We start from the raw sequence: 25,228 nt of genomic DNA, 5'->3' as shown, positions 1-25,228 counted from the left end.
TTCGCCGCAATGGCGGCAATGGTGACGGTAATGGACCGTCATACGACCACGATGAGTACGAGCCTCAACCTCTCAATTCGCAGCAAAGGGAAGAGTTACATCGCCGCAACGTGGAGGCGCCCCAGACCCCCATCATGGGGGAAACCGCCGAGGCTCGGGCCTTGGAGGTTGTGCGCCTGGCCACGCTGGTTAAGCGCACACATCTGGAGAACCTCCAACATTCTCTCGACAAACGCGCCCGCCGACTGATCCCTAAATCTAGTCGACATCAACGACAATTGTTTCTGCCTGAACCTCAGGTATACCAAACTCCTATCCAGAATCTTACAGCTGTTGCACGTATAGAGGAGTCTATTCAACCATCCCGTTCAGAAGCTGGAAAAGGTTTGGAGCAAATCCAAGCGCTGCTCCGGGCAGCAAGGGAGCTAAACTCCATCATTTCTCAGTCGCGGAACAGGATCCATAGCAGGTCAGTGAGGGCAGATACAGCTCAGTGGGCACACAGTCCTGGGTCGCCTTTCAACTTGAAGATCGTGATCACCGTCGAGATCGGCACCTGGGAAGAGCTCACGGAGAGTTTGATCGTGAGTATGCCCGTGATGACCATCGTTGAGTGCCTTCGCCCCCTCCGAGGGACGGGTCATATGCACCCCAGCGATATGATGACATGCGCCCGTATGGTAATGACCGCAGAGTTCCAGTCGACCCAAGAGAGCCTCGGTTCGATGCAAGGTCAGTCCTTGTACAAGGTTTGGTCGACCAGAGCAGAGCATATAGGGAAGGGTTGGATAGAGATAGACCAAGTGGAAGTAGGGTGCACATTTTCGGCCCTGAGTGTTTCAGAAGAGCCATTCGAGCCGCTGAGATCCCTCACAACTTCAGATTGGCGACTGGCGTCAGTAAGTTCACCGGGGAGTCGAATCCTGACACTTGGTTGGAGGATTACCGAGTGGCTGTGCATATTTGTGGCGGCAACGACGAGGTGGCCATGAAGCACCTCCCTTTTATGCTTTAAGGTTCTGCTAGATCCTGGATGAATCAGTTGGCCCCTAGGAGCATTCTCAATTGGGAAGAATTAGCCCGAGTGTTTACCAAAACATTTGAGGGCACCTGCAAGCGACCTGCTGGTTTGGCAGAATTACAACATTGTGTGCAGAAACAGGATGAGACTTTGAGAGACTATATCCAGCGATGGACTACTCTTCACCACACGGTGGAGAATGTGTCGGATCACCAAGCAGTTTGTGCCTTTAAAGAAGGCGTTCACTACAGGGAGCTCAATCTGAAGTTCGGTCAGACTGGAGACATGACTCTGACTCGAATGATGGAGATTGCCACTCGGTACGCTAACAGCGAAGAATAGGACCGATTTCGGAGCAGTAAGAACAGACCAGTCGCCCAGGACACCGGAGGAGGAAACTCCAGTCGGAAGCAGAAATGAAAGGCTGAAGCTGCAGGCCCTGTCGAGGTAGCAGTTTTGAATCAAGGGAAGTTCAAAGGGAAGCCTAAAGGCCCTTGGACCCCTAAAAGAGTGAAAGATCAAGCGGGAAATGATGTGCTTGATTTACCATGTCATACACACACCAAAAAGGATGAAGAGGGGAATCTGATTCTTCCCAAGCATACCACTCGACGGTGTTGACTCCTGATTCAAAGCTTCCAAGAGAGCCAGCCCAGTGAAAAGGAGAAAGAGTCTGATAAGGAGGAAGACAAAGAGGAAGATGGTGGTTACCCCAATGTTAATGCCACCTTGGTGATTTTTGCTGACCTCGAGAGCAAAAGTCGACTGAAAGTTATTAATAGAGAGGTGAACATGGTTGCTCCGTCAACTCCAAGATATTTGAAGTGGTCAAAAACCCCTATTACATTCGACCAGTCCGACCACCCACCACACGTTGCTACCCCTGGGCGGCAAGCATTGGTGGTCGACCTAGTCGTTGGGGGTACCCGACTAACCTAGGTTTTGATGGATGGTGGCAGTGGATTGAATATATTGTATGCTGAGGCCCTCTGAGGGATGGGCATTCCGATTTTCAAGCTCAGTGAGAGCAACATGAGATTCCATGGTATCATCCCTGGAAAGAAAGCCGACTCACTCGGTCAGATCACTCTTGATGTGGTTTTTGGTGATTCCAAGAATTACCGCAAGGAAAAGTTGACGTTTGAGGTAGTGGATTTTGATAGTGTGCCTATCATGCCATTCTAGGCAGACTGCTTATGCTAGTTTCATGGCTCGACCGTGCTATGTATACCTTAAGTTGAAGATGCCTAGCCCCGGAGGCGTGAACACAGTCACTAGAAATCGGCAGAGAGCGGAAGATTGTCTCCAGAAAGGTTCAAAGATCACCGATGAACAGATGGCAGCAATAGAGTTTCAGGAATACCAGAAGAATGCAGATCCGAGTGATTTTTTGCGTGCCAAGAGGCCTGCCTCGGTGTCCACATTTCAGTTGGCCAGCGAAACAAAGCCGGTTCACATTCACCCGACCGATCCCAATGCTGCTCCGACTCATATCTCAACAACACTCGACAGTAAATAGGAAGAAGCGCTCATCCAGTTCCTCCGTGAGAACTGGGAAATCTTCACATGGAAGCCATCTGACATGCCAGGTGTACCCAGGGGACTGGCTGGGCACCATTTACGAGTCGACCCGAAAGCAAAACCAGTTAAAGAGCATCTCCATCAGTCCGCCGCAGAGAAGAGGAAGGCCATTGGCGAGGAGGTGGCTCGGCCTCTGGCTGCTGAGTTCATCCGCGAGATATACCACTCCGAGTGGCTCGCCAATGTTGTTATGGTCCCCAAGAAAGATAAGTCACTTTGAATGTGTATCGATTTCAAGCATATCAATCGGGCCTGCCCGAAAGATCATTTTCCTCTGCCCCGCATCAACCAGATAGTTGACTCAACTACGAGATGTGAGCGATTGTCCTTTTTGGACGCTTATTCCGCATACCATCAGATCCGAATGTATGGACCCGACGAGATAAAGACAACTTTCATCACCCCATTCGGGTGTTTTTGCTATGTTACTATGCCCTTTGGCCTCAAGAATGCTGGTGCCACATTCATGCGCATGATTCAGAAGTTCCTGCTCACTCAAATCAGTCAGAATGTGGAAGCATACATGGATGACGTAGTGGTCAAGTAACGCAAAGGTTCCGACCTACCGACTGACCTCGCTGAAACCTTTGCCAACTTAAGAAGATATGATATCAAGATCAATCCATCAAAGTGCACATTCGGAGTCCCAGGTGGAAAGTTACTCGGTTTCCTCGTTTTCGAGCGAGGGATCAACGCAAACCCAGAGAAGATTGGCACAATCCTCCGAACGAAACACCATGTGCGCGATGAGGACATTAATACCATTGTTACACCCATAGCCCCTACTGCTACATATACTGGACCAATTACTAGAGCTCCCGCACGCCAATTAAATTATCAGGTACTTTCGTTTCTTGGTAATGATTCTAATGTTCATGAGAATATGATGCTGCCTAAATTGGATACATTTGTTTTGCTTACAAATGAAGGGCCTAGCTTGGAGAAGGATGAACATTGGAGCAAGAACAAGCATGGAGATGATGGCATGCGCAAGAGGAACAAGAACGGAGTTACAAGTGATGATTTCAGGACTTTGAAGCCACCATAATGGGTGCATGAAGCCTTGGACGAAATATACAAGATGCCACTTCATAAATTTCGTCCCGAGGCTATTCTAGGTGCTGCGTCACCTTATTATTGGGCTAGGCCCATGTAATTTCGAAATAGATCAGTATAGGCTATTTTTAGAGTCCGTATGTGTGGGGAAACAAGAGATATGGTTGATTTCGGACCCTTCCACCAAGGGCCACGAAATTCCCCCACTCTTCCTCCATATATACAGCCCTTAGGGCACCGTTTAGACTTCGGGTTTTGTTTAGATTAAAGTTCGCCATAGCTGCAACTTCGCGTACTTTGTTTGTGTTCAACGACCAGACAAAGGTGTCATAGAACCCCATCTTGATCAATAAAGCTTTCATCTTATATTCGCAATATCCAGATTGCAATCTCAGTTTCTTGCTTGTTCTTTGTTTGCTCGCAGGAAACAGACCCTCGTGGTCAGGTTGATCATGCTCCGGCGTGGTCAATAACCCCTCGGAAGTTGGTTTAGCGATTGCTAAGGCGCGACGTCACGCACGTTTGTAGTCGGATTGTCAAGGTCGACTCCCACAGAAAATGATAGCCACCATCTCATCGAAAGACGGGACACCTTTGCCTCTATCAAGTGGTATCAGATTTCCAGGTTGCTCGGTGAGATTTTACAGTTTTTCGTAGTTTAGATCGAGTCTGTTCTTCATACCTATAGTCCACGAAAAAGCCACAAAAAAATTAGGGTTAGTTCATCATATCCGATCCAGTCTGAGCCACTTCATAATCTTTTCTGTATTTGCGTTGTTGAATTTGCGGTTGCATGTCTAGTTGCTGGTCTTAGTGTCTAGTTCTTTAGAGTTTCGAGTTCTGTTCACAAGTTATCACGCCGCCGCCGCATCATCATCATCACCGCTGCCATATACGACCATCGTCTTCACCGCTGCCATATACCACCATCATCTTCACCGCTGCCATCTACCACCGTCGACATCACCGCAGCCATACACCACATATCCACCTCCATCACGCCAATCCGAGTCCACCTGCAACATATATCCGCCACCAGTCCGAGTTCCACCAGATTCATCTCCGCCACCAGTCCGAGTTCCACCAGATTCATCTCCGCCACCAGTCCTAGTCCGAGTCCAGTATTTGTTGCTTTGTTTTCGACTTCCAGATCACACCATACTCCGAGTCATGATAGCGAAGGACTCCCGAACTTTCGTGTTACCCGCAGTAGAAAAATAGCTCTAGTTTCAAAAAAGAGAGGAAAAAAGTGCAAAAGAAAGTGAAAATAAAGAGAAAAAAATCAGAGTGTGCTCCTCCCTTGTTTACGTGCAGCGCCGTGATTTTGTTAGTGTTCTAGGCTCGCGTCTCTAGCATAGTCTAGCCTAGGACCAGCACAGTACCGTCGTTGAGCGTTTATTGAACTTTGCATCTCTGAATTGATTATTGCTGACCTTTTTTTGCTACCATATTATAAGCCTTCCCAGCTCCACATACATCTACATCGTGCATTTGACTCTCTCTGGTAATCGCTCTATCCAAGCTTTGAGAGTTTTGACTACAACGGTTGCCGATCACCACCTGCTGTTGGGTAAGAACTGGTAAGAATTTGAGATTCGCTTGAAGGATTTGTGACACACCACCACCACCACCGCTTCCTAGTAGTCTGTCGAATCACATTCTTTTGTGTTTCTATTGCTGCTAACCATGGTAGGATCACAAGCCGACGAGATTGACTGGGAGAACATGACGAACAAGGATCTTCATGATAAGTTTCATCAAATGTTGGGTCAATAGGTGGAAGACGTGATGGCCAGTTTTGGAAAGGCATTGGAGAGGATGGATGACATTGAGAAGACAATTGACACCAAGTTGAATGCCAAGTTTGATGAATTACTCAAATGTCTTCCACAACCAGTTCTACGCCGTGATACAGTAGGGCGAGCACAGCGTGTTCCTATTGAGCCAGGACAAAATTCTGGTGCCGCTGCTACTGCTGTTGGTGCTTCTGTAGCTCCTGCTGTTACTGTGGAGGTGGAGGACTATTACGAGGATGAGGTTGATCAAAATCAGAACTACGTGCAGCCACCAGCACCACCACCAGCTGGTCGACCTCAGGTATTTATTCGCAACGGTAGGCTTGCACCACCACCTTAGGTACGAGATAATGACCATATTCCTAAACTGAAATTGAATATTCCACCATTTGAGGGTAGATATGTTCCTGATATATATCTTACTTGGGAGTTAGAAACTGAACAACGTTTTACATGTTTACAATATCCCGAGGAGAGATGGGTTGCTACTTCTGTTTGTGCTTTCACTAGTTTTGCATGTGTATGGTGGTCTGAACATTGTAGATTATATCCTATTCCAGCTGCTTGGGCTGCTTTGAAAACTGCTATGCGTACTCGTTGGGTTCCATCATATTATCAACATGAATTTTTTCAAAAATTGCAGCCTTTAAGACAAGGAAAAAATTCTGTAGAAGAATATTATCAGGAATTACAAACTGACATGATTAGATGTGGGATTGTTGAAGAGAATTAAGCTATGCTTGCACGTTTTATGGGTGGATTAAATAGAGAGATTCAGACCATTCTAGAGTATAAGGAGTATACTAATATCACTCGTTTATTCCATCTTGCTTGTAAAGCTGAACGTGAAGTGCAGGATCAACAAGCATTGGCGCGAACTAACTTTTCTGCAGGTCGACCTTCATCATGGACACCACGTGCATATTCTACTTCCATAGCACCAGCACCTCCATCAGGTGCCACCTACAGCCGTGATACAAGAAAGCAGGCACAACCACCACTATCTGCCAAGAGTGCACCTGCTGGGCCTGCACAGAGCTCTTCTTCTTCCATGGCATCAACAGGGCACACAAGTGATATTATTTGTCGTCGTTGTAAGGGAAGAGGTCATTATGCGCGAGAATGCAAATCTCAGCATGTGATGATTGCTACTGAGGATGGTGGGTATGAGTCTGCTAGTGACTATGACGAGGAGACTTTGGCCCTTATTACACGTGAAGAACATGGTGCATATGATTCTGATCATGAGACACAATACAGGCTCCTGAAGACGCTGACATGTATGAATGTTTAGTTGCTCAACGAGTTTTGAGTGTGCAGGTCACACAAGCTGAGCAAAATCAGAGGCATAATTTGTCCCATACAAAGGGAGTTGTGAAGGAACATTCTGTGCGTGTCATCATAGACCGAGGGAGCTGCAACAACTTGGCTAGCATGGAGATGGTGGAGAAGCTATCTCTCACCACAAGACCACATCCACATCCTTACTACATCCAATGGTTCAACAACAGCGGCAAGGTTAAGGTAACACGTACTGTTTGTGTGCATTTTAGTATCTCTACATATGCTGATTATGTTGATTGTGATGTGGTACCTATGCAAGCATGTTCCTTATTACTTGGTCGACCATGGCAATTTGATAAAAATTCTGTCCACCATGGTAGAAACAATCAGTATACTCTTGTTCATAAGGATGAAAATATTACTTTGCTTCCTATGATTCCTGATTCCATTTTGAAAGATGATATTAATAGAGCTAATAAAGCAAGATAGGAGAAGAATAAGAGTGAAAATCAGATTGTGGCAAAAGAATTTGAGCAACAAATGAAGCCTAATAATAAACCATCTAGTGTTGCTTCTGAAATTAAATTGAAAAGTGCATGTTTACTTGCCACTAAATCTGATATTGATGAGCTAGATTTTAGCAAATCTGTTTGCTATGCTTTTGTGTGCAAAGAGACATTATTTTCATTCAAGGACGTGCCTTCCTCTTTGCCCCCTACTATCACTAACATTTTGCAGGAGTTCGCTGACGTCTTCCCACAAGACGTGCCACCGGGTTTACCACCTATTCGAGGGATTGAACATCAAATTGACTTAATTCCCGGTGCATCGCTACCCAACTGTGCACCATACCGTACCAATCTAGAGGAGACGAAGGAGATTATGCGTCAAGTACAAGAGCTTCTCGACAAAGGTTATATACGCGAATCCCTTAGTCCTTGTGCTGTTCCTATTATTTTAGTGCCGAAAAAGGATGGTCCATCGCGTATGTGTGTTGATTGTAGAGGCATTAATAATATTACTATTCGTTATCGTCATCCTATTCCTAGGCTAGATGATATGCTTGATGAATTGAGTGGCTCTACAATATTCTCCAAAGTTGATTTGCGTAGTGGATACCATCAAATTCGTATGAAATTGGGGGATGAATGGAAAACAACATTTAGAACTAAGTCATGCCTTTTGGGTTAACTAATGCACCTAGTACTTTCATGAGATTAATGAACGAAGTTTTACGTGCTTTCATTGGATGATTTGTGGTAGTTTACTTTGATGACATATTGATTTATAGCAGAACTTTGGAGGAACATTTGGAACATTTACGTGCTGTTTTTATTGCTCTACATGATGCACATTTGTTTGGTAACCTTGGGAAGTGCACCTTTTGCACCGACCGAGTGTCTTTTCTTGGCTATGTTGTTACTCCACAGGGAATTGAAGTTGATAAAGCCAAGATTGAAGCTATTGAGAGTTGGCCGCAGCCCAAAACGGTCACACAAGTGAGGAGTTTTCTTGTCCTTGCTGGATTCTATAGGCGTTTTGTGAGAGATTTCAGCACCATTGTTGCACCTCTCAATGAGCTTACAAAGAAGGATGTGCCTTTTGTTTGGGGTACCGCACAGGAAGAAGCCTTCACGGTATTGAAAGATAAGTTGACACATGCTCCTTTACTCCAACTTCCTGATTTTAATAAGACTTTTGAGCTTGAATGTGATGCTGGTGGAATTGGATTAGGAGGTGTGTTATTACAAGATGGCTGAGGGAGTTTCGGACTAGGGGGTGTCCGGATAGCCGAACTATCATCATCGGCCGGACTCCAAGACTATGAAGATACAAGATTGAAGACTTCGTCCCGTGTCCGGATGGGACTTTCCTTGGCGTGGAAGGCAAGCTTGGCGATACAGATATGTAGATCTCCTACCATTGTAACCGACTCTGTGTAACCCTAGCCCTCTCCGGTGTCTATATAAACCGGATGGCTCTAGTCCATAGGACGGACAACAATCATACCATAGGCTAGCTTCTAGGGTTTAGCCTCCTTGATCTCGTGGTAGATCCACTCTTGTAACACACATCATCAATATTAATCAAGCAAGACGTAGGGTTTTACCTCCATCAAGAGGGCCCGAACCTGGGTAAAACATCGTGTCCCTTGTCTCCTATTACCATCCGCCTAGACGCACAGTTCGGGACCCCCTACCCGAGATCCGCCGGTTTTGACACCGACATTGGTGCTTTCATTGAGAGTTCCTCTGTGTCGTCACCGATAGGCTCGATGGTTTCTTCGATCATCATCAACGACGCAGTCCAGGGTGAGACCTTCCTCCCCGGACACATCTTCGTATTCGGCGGCTTCGCACTGCGGGCCAATTCGCTTGGCCAACTAGAGCAGATCGAAAGCTACGCCCCTGGCCATCAGGTTAGATTTGGAAGTTTGAACTTCACGGCTGACATCCGCGGGGACTCGATCCTCGATGGATTCGAGCCACAGCCGAGCATGCCGCACTGTCACGGCGAGCATGATTTCGCTCTACAGCCGGACAGTACCCTGGAGGCCGCACTCGAGCCCACTCCGATCTTCAATTTGGAGCCGGTTGCGCAGGTCGAGGACGGATGGCTAGATACCGCCTTGGGGGCTGCAACCTCTACAGCGATAGAGCCGAACACTGACCTTGTCCCTCATGAAGCTCGTGACTCCGAGGAGCCGGACTCCTTGCCGGACTCCGAACCTCCCACGCCCCCTCCGATCGAATCTTATTGGGCGTCGGTCATGGAGTTCACTGCAGCGGACATCTTCCAACACTCACCTTTCGGCGACATCTTGAGTTCGCTAAAGTATCTCTCGTTATCAGGAGAGCCCTGGCCGGACTGCGGTCAGGACGGTTGGGATGCGGACGACGAAGAAATTCAAAGCCCACCCACCACCCACTTGGTAGCCACTGTCGACGATCTAACCGACATGCTAGACTACGACTCCGAAGACATCGACGGTATGGATGACGATGCCGGAGACGACCAAGAACTAGCGCCCACCGGGCATTGGAAAGCCACCTCATCATATGACATATACATGGTGGATATCCCAAAGGATGGGAATGGCGAAGGAACAGCGGAGGATGATCCCTCCAAGAAACAGCCCAAGCACCGCCGTCAGCGGCGCCGCTCTAAATCCCGCCACAGCAAGAATGAAGATTCCAGCACCAGAGATAATAATACACCGGACAGTGCCGAAGACAACCCACTCCAGCAAGATCCAGCGCAGGAGGACGGAGACGCCAGCCCTCATGAGAGAGCACCAGAAGAAGAGGTAGAGGATTATATGCCTCCCTCCGGAGACGAGGCAAGCCTCGACGACGATGAATTCGTCGTGCCTGAGGATCCCGTCGAACAAGAGCGTTTTAAACGCAGGCTTATGGCCACGGCGAACAGCCTCAAGAAAAAGCAGCAACAGCTTAGAGCTGATCAAGATCTGCTAGCCGACAGATGGACTGAAGTCCTCGCGGCCGAAGAGCATGAGCTTGAACGCCCCTCCAAAAGCTACCCTAAACGCAAGCTGCTCCCCCGATTAGAGGAGGAGGCGTATGAACCCGCATCACCAGGAGACAATACGGCTGACCGACCACGGGCGACCACCCCGTGGTCGCGACAGAGAGGCCTCTAGGCCCTTCACTAGACCCGTACCCCGGCATCGCTCGAAAAGCACAAGGCCACAGGGAACGCTCCAAACTTGCGAGATATATTGGAGGATAGGGCAAGACAATCAAGATCGATCTATGGATCGCGTGGGCGCCCCATGATACATGACGACAACCGTCGCGCCGGACACAGTAAGTCCGGCCGGGCCGAACAAAATAGACAAAGCCCTTTTGAGCTCCGTCGTGATATCGCCCAGTGCAGAGGCGCCGCACACCCGCTATGCTTCACAGATGAAGTAATGGATCATCAAATCCCTGAAGGGTTTAAACCCGTGAATATTGAATCTTACGATGGCACAACAGACCCCGCGGTTTGGATCGAAGACTATCTCCTTCACATCCACATGGCCCGCGGTGACGATCTTCATGCCATCAAATATCTCCCCCTCAAGCTTAAAGGACCAGCCCGGCATTGGCTTAACAGCTTGCCAGCAGAGTCAATTGGGAGTTGGGAAGACCTGGAAGCCGCATTCCTCGATAACTTCCAAGGCACGTATGTGCGACCACCAGACGCTGATGACCTAAGCCACATAATTCAGCAGCCACAAGAATTGGCCAGACAATTCTGGACACGGTTCTTAACCAAGAAAAACCAAATCATCGACTGTCCGGATGCGGAGGCCCTTGCAGCCTTCAAGCATAATATCCGTGACGAGTGGCTTGCCCGGCACCTGGGACAGGAAAAGACGAAATCCATGGCAGCCCTCACATCACTCATGACCCGCTTCTGCGCGGGTGAGGACAGCTGGCTAGCACACAGCAACAACCTCAGCAAAAACTCTGGCAGTCCGGATTTCAAGGACCGTAATGGCAGGTCACGTCGCAACAAAAACAAACGCCGCATGAACGGCGATAACAGTGAAGATACGACAGTCAACGCCGGATTCAGAGGCTCTAAACCTGGTCAGCGGAAAAAGCCATTCAAAAGAACTACTCCGGGTCCGTCCAATTTGGACCGAATACTCGACCGCACGTGCCAGATACACAGCACCCCCAAAAAGCCAGCCAATCACACCAACATGGACTGTTGGGTATTCAAGCAGGCAGGCAAGTTAATTGCCGAAAACAATGACAAGGGGCTGCACAGCGATGACGAGGAAGAGACCCGACCGCCGAACAATAGAGGATAGAAGGGTTTCCTCCCACAGGTGCGGACGGTGAACATGATATACGCAACGCGCATACCCAAAAGGGAGCGGAAGCGTGCACTCAGGGATGTATACGCGATGGAGCCAGTTGCCCCGAAGTTCAATCCATGGTCCTCCTGCCCGATCACTTTTGACCGAAGGGACCACCCCACCAGCATCCGCCACGGCGGATTTGCCGCATTGGTCTTAGACCCAATCATCAATGGATTTCACCTCACCAGAGTCCTAATGGACGGCGGCAGCAGCCTGAACCTGCTTTATCAGGATACAGTGCGCAAAATGGGCATAGACCCCTCAAGAATTAAACCTACCAAGACGACCTTTAAAGGCGTCATACCAGGTGTAGAAGCCAATTGTACAGGCTCAGTTACACTGGAAGTGGTCTTCGGATCCCCGGATAACTTCCGAAGCGAGGAGTTAATCTTCGACATAGTTCCGTTCCACAGCGGCTATCATGCTCTGCTCGGACGTACCGCGTTCGCAAAGTTCAACGCGGTGCCGCACTACGCATACCTCAAGCTCAAGATGCCAAGCCCTCGAGGAGTCATCACGGTCAACGGAAACATTGAACGCTCTCTCCGAACGGAGGAACATACAGCGGCTCTCGCGGCAGAAGTACAGTGCAGCCTCTTAAGGCAATTCTCGAGTCCGACCGTTAAGCGACCGGACACGGCTAAACGCACCCGGAGTAACATACAACAAGACCACCTGGCACGTTCCGAGCACGCGTAGCAGTGCGGCCCCAACCCCAACCCCTACAAAATGTCAAGACAGGTCCTTCGCGTACACCATTACGCTCTAAAGATACCATGGGCATGGGGAGAGGGGCACGACCACGATAGGCCCAGATACGGCTTAACCACACCAGGGGCTCTCAAGTGTGTCATTCTTTTTTCTTTTCTTTTTATTTTTTCCCACAGGACTCCGTTCGTCAGAGGCCCTGTTCGGCAGCAGACCTGCCGAACTCACGATGCAACAGCCAGGGAAGGATAAAGGCTACAACGAATATCCAGGTGGTCTCCATTACGAGCATTAAATCTGTTTTATGCGCCATTCCGCAGCCTACCCCTGGAGGGGGACATGTTTAGCAGTCCCATCCCTTGCTTATCGCACCATTTGTATCATTCTACACTTACAGCAGTTTTTCTTGAATAAGTAATGCATCACCCTTTTGCTTCCAATTGCATTTCTCTCTTATTCATATGTTCATTTGTGACATGTCGCATCCGTACGTTTTGGTACGGCTAAATACACCAGGGGCTTCTGTTTCCCGCATCATGGTGTGATAAGTCCGAACACTTTCACAAGTGCGGCACCCCGAACTTATAGCATTATATGCATCAGCTCCGAATCATGTCTTGGGTCAATAGTAGGGTTTGCCCGGCTCCCATGTTTTGGTACCTTACGTTCCGTTGTATCGGCTAAGGTAGCACTTGGAGAACCACTGCGATTGTGCCCCAGTTGAGCTGGGTTAACACCTCAGTGGAGAAAGCTAAAACTGACCGTCATGATGAGGCGAGAGCTGGTCGCTGTTTGAGAGGTTTTTTGCGAGTCCCTAAAGACTTATGCCGCTTAGAGCGAGGAGCCGGTTTTTGTCCGGCCCAGGCGTGGATAGCGCCCCAAATTCGGCCTTTCGAAGACTAGGGGCTTCGCCGAAATTTAAAATTATAGAATTCTATGGCTAAGTGAGAGTGTTCAAGCATTATAAGTCCGGTTGCCTTGTTCGTTGTGTTGAGCGCCTCCCTAGATGGACCCCAATATGGGAACAAGAGTGCTCAAATTTATCCCGAACACCCCAGCACTCGTGGCATGGGGGCTGAAGCCGACGACTTGCCATCTCTTAGATTTGATAAACAACCGCACAGAAGGTAATATTTTAAATTAAAATACGTTTCTTAGCGCAAATGAACTAAGTTTTCAGCGCACAGGATAACAAAATGCGAGTCTACTCAAATATTACATCTTTGGAGCACTCACCCGCAATAGTGTGGGCGCCCTTCAGCACACTCTTATAATACATCTCGGGCGTGCGGTGCTCCTTGCCCTGCGGCGGCGGGTCCGTCACGAGCTTCTGGGCATCCAGCTTGCCCTAGTGCACCTTTGAGCGGGCAAGGGCCCAACGGGCACCCTCAATACAAGCGGAGTGCTTGATGACTTCAACCCACGGACACGCATCCACCAGCCGCCGCACCAGGCCGAAGTAGCTCCCGGGCATGGTTTCCTTAGGCCATAGCCGAACTATGAGGCCCTTCATGGCCTGTTCGGCCACCTTGTGGAGCTCGACCAGCTGCTTCAGCTGGTCGCTAAGGGGCACCAGATGTCCGGCCTCAGCATACTGAGACCAGAAGACCTTCTCCGTCGAGCTCCCCTCCTCGGCCCGGTAGAATGCGGTGGCATCGGATACGCTGCGAGGAAGATCTGCGAACGTTCCCGGAGAGCTCCGAATTCGGGTAAGTAACAGGTAATTAACACTCACATGCTTACTTTGCATGAAAAATGCCTTACCCGCCGCTATTTTCTTCAATTCCTCGATTTCTTGGAGGGCCTTGTAGGCTTCGGCCTTAGCGGCTTTGGCACTCTCAAGAGCCGTTGCAAGCTCAGACTCTCGAGTCTTCGAGTCACGCTCCAGGCTCTCATGTTTTTTCACGAGATCCTGGAGCTCTTGCTGTACCTCCGCCACCCGCGCCTCCTGCTTCTCTCGCTCGGTGCGCTCCGCGGCCACATTGCGTTCGGCCATGGCCACCGCCTCTTTCAGGGTCGCCACCTCGTTAGTGGCCCCTGCAATACCCATGTTATCCTTGTCATTCTTTTTGCAACCAAAATCCTTTTCTGTAAGGTACAATTTTAATAAGGTGTTACTCACCTTCCTTGTCCTCGAGCTGCTTCTTGGCACGGCCGAGCTCGTTCTCAGACCGCTCGAGGCTTTCCTTCAAAGTATTGACCTCCGCAGTCAGTGCGGCAGAGGTCAGCAGCGTAGCCTGCAATCCCATATTGACATATTTATTATGACTCCTGCGTATATCTTCTTAAGATGCTCAGTCCGGCTTTTCTTTCCGAACACCGAACCGAGCATCAGGGGCTACTTTCTATGCGGTACTATTTTACATATATCAAAATTCTTACCTCAAAGCCTGTTAGAAGGCTGCTGCAGGCTTCGGTCAGCCCGCTCTTGGCGAGCTGCACCTTCTGAATCACCGCACTCATAACAGTGCGGTGTTCCTCTTCGATGGAGGCGCCATTAAGCGCCTCCAGCAAGCTATCCGGCGCCTCCGGTTGGACAGAGGCTGCCGGCGTCACGGTCTTGCCCTTCTTACGAAGGGGCCACCCGCCGGACTCCGGAGCCACTATGGGATCCGGAGCCGAGTCCGGTGCAAAGTCTGGGAGGTTGTCCTGCGACACCTCCGGGGCCTCCTCCTCCTGGCGGGTCCCTTCCTGGGATCCCACCTCGGCATCGTCCGTGTCACGGGGGGTGGAGGCGGTCGGAAGAGAATCCATATCCGACGCACCTAAGGACCCACTCGACGAAGCGGGAAGATCGTCCTTGGGCGGACTGCAGGGTTGTATGCGGCACTACAAGACATTGTGTGGCAAAAAATAAAAACCATGAAGTTATTCGGGAGTCCGGATACTCACGATCTCGCCAGGGGCTTGGCCCTTGGAGGCCAGTCCTCGTCGTTGTCACTGGCGTTGGCAGAGCAGTCCGGGGGAAGAGTTTTTTCCTTCTTGGACCCTTCGGCCTCCCTCGTTGGGGAGGCCTTCCTTTTCTTCTCTCCCCCCACTCGGGGAGAGGCCTTTTTCTTCTCTCCCCCCACTGGGGGAGAGGCCTTTTTCTCCTCCTCCTCACCTTGGTGAGAGGAGTCGGCCTCGGAGTCGTCATCCGATAGCACCTGAAAACGAGAACTCTTCCGAGTCCCTGTAGCCTTCTTATTGGCCTTCTTCTCCGGCACCGCGTGGGGTGCCGGAGCCAGCAGCCCCATTAGGCGGGCGTCCGCTGGGTCCTTTGGCAATGGGGCCGGACAGATAGTCTGTTCGGCCTTCGCCAGCCAGTCCTGTCAAAGGTAAAGGGAGTTTAGATCCTGCATAGAGTCAAACTATGGAAAACGAGCGTTCTGTAAAGGACAAAATCACTTACCTCATCAGCCAGACGCTGCGAGCTGAATCCGCGATCTTCGGTAGCGGATGCGGGAGCCTCGGCGCCCTTGAATAGCACCTTCCAGACATCTTCGTACGTAGTGTCGAAGGGCCCGCTCAGAGTCTGGTGCTGCGCCGGATCAAACTCCCACATGTTGAAACCCCGTCGTTGGCACGGGAGAATCCGGCGGATGAGCATGACCTGGACTACATTGACAAGCTTGAGCTTCTTGTCCACCAGCTTTTGGATACAGGCTTGGAGTCCGGTCAGCTCCTCCGAATCACCCTAGATCGAGCCACTCTCTTTCCAGGAGGTGAGCCGTGTAGGGATGCCAGATCTGAATTCGGGGGCCGCTGCCCATTCAGGGTCACGCGGCTCGGTGATGTAGAACCGCCCCGATTGCCACCCCTTAATGGTTTCCACGAAAGTGCCCTCCAGCCAAGTAACGTGGGACATCCTGCCCACCATGGCGCCTCCGCACTCCGCTTGGCTGCCCTTCAGAACGTTTGGCTTGACGCTAAAGGTCTTGAGCCACAAACCGAAGTGGGGCTGGATGCAGAGGAAGGCCTCGCACATGACGATAAACGCCGAGATGTTGAGGATGAAATTCGGGGCCAGATCATGGAAATCCAGGCCGTAGTAGAACATGAGCCCCTGGACAAAGGGATGAAGCGGGAAGCCCAGTCCGCGGAGGAAATGGGGAAGAAATACTACCCTCTCATGGGGCCTGGGGGTGGGGATGAGCTCTCCCTCATAGGGGAGCCGGTGCACGATGTTGCTGGACAAATATCCGGCATTGCGCAGCTTCTGGATCTGCCCCTCCGTGACAGAGGAGGCCATCCACTTGCCTCCCGCTCCGGACATAGTTGGAGAAGGTTGAGGTGAGGAGTGCGGACTTGGGCACTGGAGCTCGAGTTCGTGGAGTTGGATAAGCCAAGGAGGAAAAAGGCGCAGGTAAAAGGGTTGGATCTTTATCCCCTTATATGGGCGGACACAAACATGCGTCCCCACCGGCCTGATAAAACTCGCTTATCCCCCAAGCGCCGCAATCAATGGTGCGGTTGGGTTACCCACGTCCGTATTGATGGGAATCCCGGAATAAGGGGAACACGATCTCTGCTTCGACAAGACGTGCCAAGGAAACTGCTTCGCTAAACACGCTGAGGTGGTACAATAAAAATGATTCTAGTAAAGGCTTGGTAGTGGTGTGACGTCACGCCGCAAAATACGTCAGCAAATTGAACTTGTGTAATATTATTCTCTCTACGGTGGTGCGTGGAATTTATTTTTATAGAGCTTGACACTATCCTGGTGTTCACAATCTTCTATAAATTATTCGGAGGAAGAACCCGCCTTGCAATGCCGAAGACAACATGCGCGCCGGACTCGTCGTCATTGAAGCCTGGTACAGGGGCTACTAAGGGAGTTCCGGACTAGGGGGTGTCCGGATAGCCGAACTATCATCATCGGCCGGACTCCAAGACTATGAAGATACAAGATTGAAGACTTCGTCCCGTGTCTGGATGGGACTTTCCTTGGCGTGGAAGGCAAGCTTGGCGATACGGATATGTAGATCTCCTACCATTGTAACCGACTCTGTGTAACCCTAGCCCTCTCCGGTGTCTATATAAACCGGATGGCTCTAGTCCATAGGACGGACAACAATCATACCATAGGCTAGCTTCTAGGGTTTAGCCTCCTTGATCTCGTGGTAGATCCACTCTTGTAACACACATCATCAATATTAATCAAGCAGGACGTAGGGTTTTACCTCCATCAAGAGGGCCCGAACCTGGGTAAAACATCGTGTCCCTTGTCTCCTGTTACCATCCGCCTAGACGCACAGTTCGGGACCCCTACCCGAGATCCGCCGGTTTTGACACCGACAATGGCAAACCTGTTGCATACTTCTCTAAAAAATTGAGTGGGCCTAGTCTGAATTATTCTACTTATGATAAAGAATTATATGCTCTTGTTCGGACTTTAGAAACATGGCAACATTATTTATGGCCCAAAGAATTTGTTATACACTATGATCATGAATCTTTGAAACATATTAAAAGTCAAGCTAAACTGAATCATAGACATGCTAAATGGGTTGAATTCATTAAGACTTTCCCTTATGTCATTAAACACAAGAAGGGTAAAGAAAATGTTATTACTGATGCATTGTCTCGTCGCTATACTATGCTTTCACAACTTCACTTCAAAATATTTGGTTTGGAGACCATCAAAGATCAATATGTGCATGATGCTAATTTTAAAGATGTAATGCAGAATTGTAAAGAAGGAAGAATGTGGAACAAGTTCGTCGTTAATGATGGATTTGTGTTCCGTGCTAACAAGCTATGCATTCCAGCTAGCTTCGTTCGTCTTTTGTTGTTGCAGGAGGCGCATGGAGGAGGATTAATGGGACACTTTGGCGTGAAGAAGACGGAGGACGTACTTGCTACACATTTCTTTTGGCCAAAGATGAGACGGGATGTTGAGCGTTTTATTGCTCACTGCACTACATGTTAAAAAGCTAAGTCACGACTCAATCCTCATGGTTTATATATGCCTTTGCCTGTACCTAGTGTTCCTTGGGAGGATATATATATGGACTTTGTTTTAGGTTTACCTCGAACAAAGAAGGGGAGGGATATCATATTTGTTGTCGTGGATAGATTCTCGAAAATGGCACACTTTATACCATGTCATAAAAGTGATGATGCTGTTAATGTTGCTGATTTGTTCTTTCGTGAAATTATTCACTTGCATGGTGTGCCAAATACTATTGTTTCAGATCGTGATACTAAATTTCTTAGCCACTTTTGGAGATGTTTATGGGCTAAGTTGGGGACTAAACTGCTTTTTAGTACTACTTGTCACCCCCAAACTGATGGACAAACTGAAGTAGTCAATAGAACATTGTCTACTATGCTTAGGGCTGTTTTGAAGAATAATAAGAAAATGTGGGAAGATTGCTTGCCTCATATTGAATTTGCTTATAATCATTCATTCCATTCTACTACTAAGATGTGCCCTTTTGAAATTGTGTATGGTTTCCTACCTCATGCACCTATTGATTTGTTGCCTCTTCCATCTTCGGAGAAGGTTAATTTTGATGCTAAACAACGTGCTAAATTGATTTTAAAAATGCATGAGTTAACTAAGGAAAACATTGAGCGTATGAATGCTAAATATAAACTTGCTGGAGATAAGGGTAGAAAACATGTTGTGTTTGCACCTGGAGATCTTGTTTGGTTACATTTGCGTAAGGATAGATTTCCTGATTGGCGCAAATCAAAGTTAATGCCACGTGCTGATGGTCCTTTTAAGGTGTTGGAGAAAATAAATGATAATGCATATAAACTTGAGCTGCCTGCAGATTTTGGGGTTAGTCCCACTTTTAACATTGCAGATTTGAAGCCTTATTTAGGTGAGAAAGATGAGCTTCCGTCGAGGACGACTTCATTTCAAGAAGGGGAGGATGATGAGGACATCAATACCATTGTTACACCCACATCCCCTACTGCTACATATACTGGACCAATTACTAGAGCTCGCGCACGCCAATTAAATTATCAGGTACTTTCGTTTCTTGGTAATGATTCTAATGTTCATGAGAATATGATGCTGCCTAAATTGGATACATTTGTTTTTCTTACAAATGAAGGGCCTAGCTTGGAGAAGGATGAACATTCGAGCAAGAACAAGCATGGAGATGATGGCATGCGCAAGGGGAACAAGAACGGCGTTACAAGTGATGATTTCAGGACTTTGAAGCCACCATAATGGGTGCATGAAGCCTTGGACGAAATATACAAGATGCCACTTCATAAATTTCGTCCCGAGGCTATTCTAGGTGCTGCGTCACCTTACTATTGGGCCAGGCCCACGTAATTTCGAAATAGATCACTATAGGCTATTTTTAGAGTCCGTATGTGTGGGGAAACAAGAGATAGGGTTGATTTCGGACCCCTCCACCAAGGGCCACGAAATTCCCCCCCTCTTCCTCCATATATACAGCCCTTAGGGCACCGTTTAGACTTTGGGTTTTGTTTAGATTAAAGTTCGCCATAGCTGCAACTTCGCGTACTTCATTTGTGTTCAACGACTAGACAAAGGCGTCACAGAACCCCATCTTGATCAATAAAGCTTTCATCTTATATTCGCAATATCCAGATTGCAATCTCAGTTTCTTGCTTGTTCTTCGTTTTCTCGCAGGAAACAGACCCTCGTGGTCAGGTTGATCGTGCTCCGGCGTGGTCAATAACCCCTCGGAAGTTGGTTTAGCGATTGCTAAGGCACGACGTCACGCACGTTCGTAGTCGGATCGTCAAGGTCGACTCCCATAGAAAATGATAGCCACCATCTTATTGAAAGATGGGACACCTTTGCCTCTATCAGTGCATGTGCACGATGTTCAGAAGCTTACTGGTTGTTTGGCTGCATTGAGTCAATTCATCTCACGCCTCGGTGAAAAGGCATTACCTCTTTATCGACTCATGAAGAAGTCTAACAAGTTCGAGTGGAATGAAGAAGCTGAAGCAGCATTTGAAGAGCTCAATGCCCTGCTTTCCACCCAGCCAGTGCTTGCCGCTCCAGTCAGCAAGGAACCTTTACATCTTTACATCGCAGCCACTAGACAAGTTGTCAGCACAGTGCTCACGGTCGAGCGAGAAGAAGGCAAAGCCTACAAAGTTCAGCGCCCTTTGTATTACATTTCGGAAGTCTTGACTCCGTGCAAGCAGAGATATCCTCATTATCAGAAGCTTGTTTATGGAATTTACTTGACCATGAAGAAAGTTGCACACTACTTCTCATACCACTCGGTTCCAGTCGTCAGCAATGCTCCATTGTCAGAAATTCTGAATAATAGAGATGCAACGGGTCGAGTGGCAAAGTGGGCGATTGAACTTCTTCCTTTGGATATCAAGTTTGAGGCAAAGAAAGCCATCAAGTCTCAAGCAATAGCAGATTTCCTTGTAGAGTGGATTGAACAGCAGCAATCGACTCAGATTCAATCGGAACATTGGACTATGTTCTTTGATGGATCCAAGATGTTGAATGGCTCTGGTGCAGGAGTGGTTTTAGTATCCCCAAGAGGAGACAAGCTCAGCTATGTCCTCCAGATTCACTTCGATTCTTCAAACAATGAAGGGGAGTATGAGGCACTGTTGTATGGGTTGCGTATGGCCATTTCACTCGGCGTCCAACGCTTGATGGTCTACGGCGACTAAGACTTAGTGGTTAATCAAGTAATGAAGGAATGGGACATCAGGAGTCCAACAATGACCAGTTATTGCAATGCAGTAAGAAAGCTAGAGAAGAAGTTTGAGGGGTTAGAGCTCCACCACATACCCTGAATCAAGAATCAAGCTGCTGATGATCTAGCGAAGATAGGTTCCACTCGGAAGCCTATTCCCAGTAATGTGTTCTTGGAACATCTCCACACCCCGTCAGTACAAGAAGATCCCTTCAAGGAGGAGGCCCCACAACTGATAAGTTCTACCAATCCGACTGAGATTGAGGTCCCAACTGTGGTCGACTTGGTCATGGAATTCTGAGTGATCACACCCGACTGGACGGTGCCATACATCGCGTACCTGCTTAGGCAGGAACTCCCAGAAGATGAGGATGAGGCCCGCCAGATCACCCATCCATCGAAGGTTTTCACCGTGATAAAAGGGCAGCTTTACAGAGAAAGTGTCACAGGAGTGGCTCAACGCTGCATCACCCTAGAAGAAGGTCGAATGATTTTAAACTAGATCCACTCGGGGACCTGTGGTCACCATGCGTCCTCTCGGACCATCGTGGCCAAAGCATACCGAGCGGGATTCTATTGGCCGCGTGCAAATGAGATGGCAAAGGATATAGTCGACAAGTGCGCAGGTTGTCATTTCTACTCCAACATGTCTCACAAGCCTGCATCTGCCTTGAAGACTATTCCACTCGTCTGGCCGTTTGTAGTCTGGGGGTTAGATATGGTTGGACCCTTAAAGACCAGCAGAAGTGGTTTCACTCATTTGCTCGAGGCGGTCAACAAGTTCACCAAATGGATCGAAGCCAAGCCTATCAAAAATCTTGACTCAAGCACTGCCGTCAGTTTCATCAAGGAGTTGATATTCAGATATGGAGTCCCTCACAGCATTATCACAGATAACGGCTCCAACTTTGATTCTAATGAGTTCAAGGCATTTTGTGCTTCCCAAGGCACTCGGGTCGACTACGCATCCGTTGCACACCCATAGTCGAATGGGAAAGCAGAAAGGGCGAATGGTTTGATCCTTCAAGGGCTGAAACCTCGATTGATGCGCGACCTCAAGCATACTGTTGGAGCTTGGGTGACTGAGTTGCCATCCATCTTATGGGGACTGAGAACAACTCTGAACCGTTCGACTGACCGAACCCCTTTCTTCATGGTGTATGGTGCTAAAGTTGTGCTTCCGAGTGACTTGCTGCACAACACTCCCCAAGCGGAACTCTCCTCAGAAGCTGAAGCTGAACAGGCTCGCCAGGACGCAGTTGATCTCCTGGAGGAGGAACGTGGCTCTGATCCGATTGACCATCTACCAAGAAGATCTGCGTCGATTCCATGCCCGTAATGTTAGATGTCGAGCGTTCCAGGAAGGGGACCTTGTGCTTCGAGTGGATCAGAAACGACCTCACAAGCTTGCTCCGGCCTGGGAAGGGCCCTTCATCATCACCAAAGTGCTCCACAATAGAGCGTATCACCTCTACAATGTAGCCAAGAAAGTGGACGAGCCACGTGTGTGGAATGCAGAGCTGCTTCGCCATTTCTATACCTAAACCACTCGGATCGACGAGTTGTAATAAGAGTTTTTCAGTTGGATTATCAAAGACAAGATTTTTGCAGTATCTTAATGATTGTTTTCGCATAAACACACATGTTCAAAACCCCCAGTGGGTGGCTTAGCCGCGAACCTGATTCGCCTAAGTTTGGAAACCACTTTGAGTGAAGAGCAACCCTCTCACTCGGAGGCTTAGTTGCGAACCTGATTCGCCTAAGTTTCAAAACCTTTCTGAGTGGAGAGAAATCCTCCCACTCGGAGGCTTAGCTGCGACCCCGTACTCGCCTAAGTTAAAAGATACTCCGAGTGGAGAGCAATCCTCCCACTCGGGGGCTTAGCTGCGACCCCGCACTCCCTAAGTTAAAAACTACTCCGAGCGGAGAGCAATTCTCCCACTCGGAGGCTTAGCTGCGACCCTGTACTCGCCTAAGTTAAAAACTACTTCGAGTGGAGAGCAATCCTCCCACTCAGAGTCTTAGCTGCGACCCTGTACTCGCCTAAGTTAAAAACTACTCCGAGTGGAGAGCAATCCTCCCGCTCGGAGGCTTAGCTGCGACCCTATACTCACCTAAGTTAAAAACTACTTCGAGTGGAGAGCAATCCTACCACTTAGAGGCTTAGCTGCGACCCTCTACTCGCCTAAGTTAAGAACTACTTCGAGTGGAGAACAATCCTCCCACTCGGAGGCTTAGCTGCGACCCTGTACTCGCCTAAGTTAGAAACTACTTCGAGTGGAGAGCAATCCTCCCACTCGGGGGCTTGGCTGTGACCCCGTACTCGCCTAAGTTAAAAACTACTCCGAGTGAAGAGCAATCCTCCCACTCAGGGGCTTAGCTGCGATCCCGTACTCGCCTAAGTTAAAAAACTACTCCTAGTGGAGAGTAATCCTCCCACTCGGGGGCTTAGCTGCGACCCCGTACTCGCCTAAGTCACAAAGATCCTCTGAGCTGCATCATCGGTACAACATACGCTCCATCCCGATCCGCAAGGATGACGAGGTGCCAATCGAGCACGTCGTCGGAGCTGCGTCGTAAGTACAACGTACGCTCCATCCCGATCCGCAAGGACGATGAGGTGCCGATCAAACACATCGTTAGAGCTGCGTCACAAGTACAATGTCTATTCCGAGTGGGAAGTCAAGTTCCACTTGGAATTTAAAAAGATCCGAAAGTGGTAAAGGCAAAGCCACCATATTCAAGAAAAACCAAGTTCAGATAAAACCCCACAAAGTTCAGAACCGCGGGCAGAAGTACTCAGGCATCAGGCCTGAAAGAGTTTAACAGTTACAAAATCACTCAGCATTCCGAGGCAAATAAGGTGAAGCATAAAGTTTGTTCACTCTTCGGGAGGAGGGCTTGCTGGCTCGACGAATCTGTCAAGGTCAATGCCGTCTGCAATGCGAGTGGCAGCGTCGATGAAGGTCTCCATGGAGGACTGGAATTGGAGCTTCTTGGTGTTGGCAACCTTGATAGCCGCCAGCTTGTCTTTGCTGACTTCATTGGAATGGACTCGGACCAAGGACAGAGCCACATTAGCACCGCAGCGAGCAGACGACTTCTTCCACTCTTGCACTCAATCGGGAATTTCTTTGATTCGAGTCATCAGAGACTCGAGATCATTTTGGAACTCCGCTCGGGGCCAGAGCTCCGTGTCAATCCGCGACATCGCCGCTTTTAGATGAGCAAGGTAATCCACAATGCTGTCAAGACGAGCCTCCAATAGCAGCACATTCATCGTGACATCGTCCTTGACGAGAGAGTTTATGGGGTCAAGATCTGTCTCGATCTGCCCAGTCTTTGCTTCGAAGTCTTGACAGAATTCCGCACAGTTGGAAAAGTGGTGAGTTGACAGTTATATAACGAGTCGACAATCGCAAATCAGTCGGAAGAGAGCAAGTACCTTCAAGCTTCAGGACTAGCTTCTCACCAAGTCTTCCCAGATAAGCCTCCATTTCACCCTTCTTCACCGTGAGATCTCCAACCTTGTCAGTCAGGGTCTCCTTGTCCTTCTTCAGCTTCGCAACCTCCTTGTTGGCTTCAGTAACAGTAGTCTTCAGCTTGGCGTTCTCCTCTTCTAACTTGCTAACTAAAGCTAGCTTCTTGTCAGCAAGCTCTGTTTTCTCTCACACTTCTTTCTGTGCTGCGGCAAGGTCATTGTCCTTCTGCTCCAGAGCCTTCTTCATTTTGACTAAAGAAATAACATTCTTCAGATGGCCTTGGAGTTGATGGTTTTCACTATGCACATCTGTTCGAGTGGAGTCACTCGGTTCAAAAGACTAAAAGGGAAAAACTATAAGGTGGACAGTCGGCGAGTTATTACCTCCCATAGCAGCAGCATCATCCTTGGCCTTCTGAAGATTTTTCTTGGCCAGCTCTAGGTCAAGGTTGAGGCTGATCTATTTCTTCTCCAACTCAGCAAACCGGGTCCCGAGCTCACAAGATTTTTGCGGACAGCAAATAAGACACATCAGTCGACAGAAACAAAATTTAATCTTAGCATAAAATGTTCTAATAGTACTGCAGAATCAAAACATTCAATAGTAGTCTCGGGGACTACACCCAGTGGGTGCACTTGGTGTGCTCCCACTGGTCCGGTTTACCACTCAGCATGGTCTGCCTAGTGTGAGTATGCAAAAAAGGGAGATTCTAAGACCCCAGCCGACTGCCCGCAGTCGATCGTGGTCTCGGGGACTACACCCAGTGGGGGCACTCTGCGTGC

The sequence above is a fragment of the Triticum dicoccoides genome, chromosome 7B, assembly GCF_002162155.2.
Source record: "Triticum dicoccoides isolate Atlit2015 ecotype Zavitan chromosome 7B, WEW_v2.0, whole genome shotgun sequence".
NCBI lineage: Eukaryota > Viridiplantae > Streptophyta > Magnoliopsida > Poales > Poaceae > Triticum > Triticum dicoccoides.
The sequence above is the reverse complement of the archived record's forward strand: the minus strand, read 5'-3'. Positions refer to the sequence as shown.